Here is a 4995-nt window from a genome sequence, read left to right on the forward strand (position 1 = left end):
TCAGAATGAACATAGTTAATGTTCTAAGAAGGAATGGTAATGGCACGATCTTGATTTGTTAATTTACCGAGTTACCCTGAAAAGACCGAATCATCAAGAAAATATATTCTTGATATTTTTAGAGATTAAATAGAATACAAGAGTCGTGTAACATGGAACATGATGACGGCATGGTCTGTGAATCGTCATGTCCCATTAGAAACTCAGCATGACTTACTGTAATATAATCACGTTGATCAAGTGTTATTATATTATACTAACTCATGCTTCAGTTCCCAACACTACTTCAAAACATTCATAATTTAAACTCGAAAGTTTATAGAATATAGAAACTAATAGTTTCTTATATGATGTAACACTGATAGCGCAAAGAGATAAATGACTTCAGATAAGATTAGTTGTGAAAATATCTTCAGAAATATCGCGGATATTTATTATGAAAGATATGATAATATCTTAGAATTTCTAATATTGATGGATGATGATGAAGATTTGTCTGTAAAGGTTTAGAATAAAGAGTAAGGTATTCGTTAATGACTTTAGCAGGCACTGAATCATTTGGATTCTTGAAGGCAGATTTAGTCTTTGTGATTTGTCCACAGCCTCCTTCATAGTCTGTTCAATCCGTTTTCCAGTTCCAAACCTTCTCTTTTTCTCAGCTTTACCACCTTACTATTATTTGTCATCAAACTTTTTACTGTTAAGATCGTTTACAGTTTTTGATGCTTCGTCAGCATTTCAAGAACTAGTTTGCAGTTCAGAATATTTTTCAGAACTTCACATTCAAAGTATTTAAGTTCAGGAGATAGACGTTTTACGTACACATATAACTGTTGGCATAGACATGCTGCGACATTTCAAAATACTGGTTACTGTTTTTCGATGATTCGTATGACAATTCTCGTTACAAGATGCGAATGAGTAAATGATGTGATTATAATGATTTTTCGAAAAGTCAAAGATAATTGAAGTTGTTGGTAAGTTTATTACTAAGGTGGCGAGATATGAAAGGTCCCCAGTAATGATGACGAAAGGGCAATGTATCTATCGAGGTTATAATAAGACTAGTCCGACTGAAAAGTTGAAGTTGGCTTGCTGGAGCTGTGACAAAACTGTCTACTTTGAAAAGGAATTGAAAAGTCATTTTAGCTAATAAATGCCAAAGGGTCTGACACGGATACGCGTCGAACTATGACTTTGGCTTCGAGAGCTTTTTAGGTACATAAATGTGGGTAATATGTGATTGGATCATCATCTCGATTGTTCATTGTTTGAAGTGTCTTCAAAAACTTCGGAGAGTTTGAACACAGTTTGTAATCGTTAATATACATATGATGTTCTAACACGGTTTTGAAGTCAAAGTATAGCTTTGAAAGATGTAGGAATCTAAGAGTGATGTCTTCTGTTAAATCATGACTTGGATTTTGATTTGTCAAAATCAGAATGCGTAATCAAATTTGGGTGAGAATGGTTGTTTTGATTTCTATACAAGAATGTATATTGTTGTGAGATTTTGAGAGTATAGTTGATGATTTGCTTAATCAGATTCAAAAAATGTAATATATTAATTGTGAATTTATATATCTCTCGGGTATTACCTACCCGTTAAAAAAAAAATTCACAATTAATATTTTGTACAACAGAATTTTATTACAGTCTTTATGAAAATATATATGTGCATATTTTCTTCAGATGTAACATAGATTTAATGAGTTAATATTAAATTAAACTCATTTGATTTACGGTTGAAACTAGAACTGAATAATCCCTAAAGACTTTAGAAATTACATAACTTTTACGGAGTATTTATTCAATAAAATTGAAATTATGAATTAATACTTCGTTATTTGTTGGTGTTTGTAACCCTTGCACCATATTCTCTAAAGCCACTACTCGAGCGCGAAGCTCGTTGACTTCTTCTATTACATCGGGGTGATTGTCGGTTCGGACGAGCGGATAAATAAAATCTAGAATTTGATGTAGTATATAATCGTGACGAGATACTCTGAAAATGAGAGAGAAAATGGTGTTTCAGACCGGTTCGCTGGTAAGTGCTTCAGGTTCATCGCCAAGAGGGCAATGTGGTAGATGGAAGGGATCACCTTCTTCTTGTCTCCAATTATTGAGGAGGCTACGAACCTATCCCCAATTCATTCATAATAGATGATGGCTAATTGGTTGATCCATTCCGGTCACACTGCTTTCGGAGCTTGAGTGGGATTCCATATCGGAATTCGAGGGACTTGAACTAATGACGAATTCCATTTTGTTCGATTGAATAAAGAATTTTTCGATATGAAATGATTTTTCGGCTATCGGGTGGTATTCTAATTACATAGAATATCTATATATATAGCGCAAAAGATTTCGTAGATTACAGAGGAAATTACGGGATATGTCAGGTAAAGTTTACAGTAACAGATACGCTAAGATATGGATTAGCAGATACGCTAAGATATAAATTTTGTCTATACACTATTCATGCAATCAATGCAGTAAGACGTGTCTAGACTAAGAATGATAAGCAGGCAATTTCTGACAAAAATGATAAGCAAAACTTTTGACATGCAGACACGGTCGAAGTCCAGGCTCATTAATGCATCCTAACGACTATCAGTCAGATACACTAATGCAGACCTGGTTCGCTAAGACCACCGCTCTGATACCAACTGAAAGGACCCGTTCATATACATTATAAACGATTCACAATAGTTGATTACATCGCGAGGTATTTTGACCTCTATATGATACATTTTACAAACATTGCATTCGTTTTTAAAAGACAAACTTTCTTTACAACGAAAGTTGACGGAATGCACACCATTTCATAATACATCCAACTATAATTGACATAATAATAATCTTGATGAACTCAATGACTCGAATGCAACGTCTTTCAAAATATGCCATGAATGACTCCAAGTAATATCCTTAAAATGAGCTAATGCACAGCGGAAGATTTCTTTAATACCTGAGAATAAACATGCTTTAAAGTGTCAACCAAAAGGTTGGTGAGTTCATAGGTTTATCATAATAATCATTTCAATATATTAATAGACCACAAGATTTCCGTTTATAAATATATGTACACTCGCAAGTGTATAAAAGTATTCTATAAGTTGTAGGCACCCGGTAACAAGCCTTACCATTCATGTTTTACCCTCTGAAGTACACCAGATCAGGTGTGTTTAAAATAACCTCGAAGTACTAAAGCATCCCATAGTCATGATGGGGTTTGTTAGGCCCAATAGATCTATCTTTAGGATTCGCGCCTACCGTACATAGACAAGTAGTTTAATGTTACCAAGCTAAGGGTATATTTCTGGTTTAAACCCACATAGAATTAGTTTTAGTACTTGTGCCTATTTCGTAAAACATTTATAAATCAGCGCATGTATTCTCAGCCCAAAAATATATATAAAAAGGGAGCAAATGAAACTCACCATACTGTATTTCGTAGTAAAAATACATATAACGTCATTTAACAAGTGCAAGGTTGGCCTCGGATTCACGAACGTATCAATATTGAGATTCAATATTGCAGGAAAGTACGTAGACGCAACGGAGATGATAAAAACTAGATTGACCTCACGAGCATACCCATGAACCATACCCATCACCTCCATAGCTATAACCCATAATTTCCTTAGCTTCGACTCATTAAAAAAACTATTTTGAAATCACTCGGACATCACTCCGTCGTAATATTTTATGTATACTAATAATATCTTGAAATAATATAGAGCAAATATATATATATATATATATATATATATATATATATATATATATATATATATATATATATATATATATATATATATATATATATATAAATCGATTGAGAGAGTTTAGAGAAATATATTTTCAAGTTTCTATGAAATAATGAAACCTATTGAATTCTATTTATAATAGATTTTTGAATTATTAAAGTGAATTATTAAAGTATGAATTATTAAAGTGAATTATTAAAATTAAAGTAAAGGTAAAGTAAAGTAAAGGTAAAGTTAAAGTATAGTAAAAATATAAAAACTATGTATGTATAATACGTGTATAACTATATATAATATTAATTTAAATCGTTATATATATTTAATGAAATAAAATATAAATATCGTTATATTTATTATACTGGTTAAGTAATGAGTTGTCAAAAGTGATTCTAGATATTTATAAAAGTTATATACGTTTTAATAATAAAGTTCTTTTTAAACTGAAAACGTTTTTGTACGTTTGAAAATAGATTAATAGAATATTATGGAAACCAATTCTCCAATAGCTTTTGTCTAACTTTCGTAAATGACACTTTTTATTTTTATTTATAAATAGCTTTACAAATTATTCCGAATATCGTTAAGAGGAATAGATTTATCAAATCATAGTGGACCTCTCAACAGAGACTTGTAATCATAATTCAATGTGTCTGATAATTCAATCATTTAATATATATTTTTTTAATTTCGTCGATAATCATATTGAAACAAATACATTCATATAAAGCATTATACTTTTAAATACTTTGTTGACATTTTCAATTTATAACATATACACATATACATACATATTCATATATGTTCATTTAATGGTTCGTGAATCATTGGAATTTGGTCGAGGTTTAAATGAATGTATAAACATAGTTTAAAATCCTTGAGATTTAACTTAACAAACATTGCTTATCGTGTCAGAATAATATAAAGATAAAGTTTAAATTTAGTCAAAAATTTCCGGGTCGTCACACATGGCCAACACGTCAAGCAATGATAAGGTACACACTAAATCTACTTCTGTTTGTTCTAAATGTATTGATTCTGAGCACGAAATTGATAGACTTAAATGTGTCATTTCTAAGCTTAGTGAAATTCCTGTAACTTGTGAGAATTGTCCAAAACTTAAGCTTGAACTTAGGAACTTAAGTTTAGAAAATCAGATAAATAAGAAGAATTATCAGGATGCAGTGTATTATCTGAATAAGCAAAAGGAGTACGTAGATGTTAT

Source organism: Rutidosis leptorrhynchoides, chromosome 9 (assembly GCF_046630445.1).
Source record: "Rutidosis leptorrhynchoides isolate AG116_Rl617_1_P2 chromosome 9, CSIRO_AGI_Rlap_v1, whole genome shotgun sequence".
In the NCBI taxonomy this organism is placed as follows: Eukaryota; Viridiplantae; Streptophyta; class Magnoliopsida; order Asterales; family Asteraceae; genus Rutidosis; species Rutidosis leptorrhynchoides.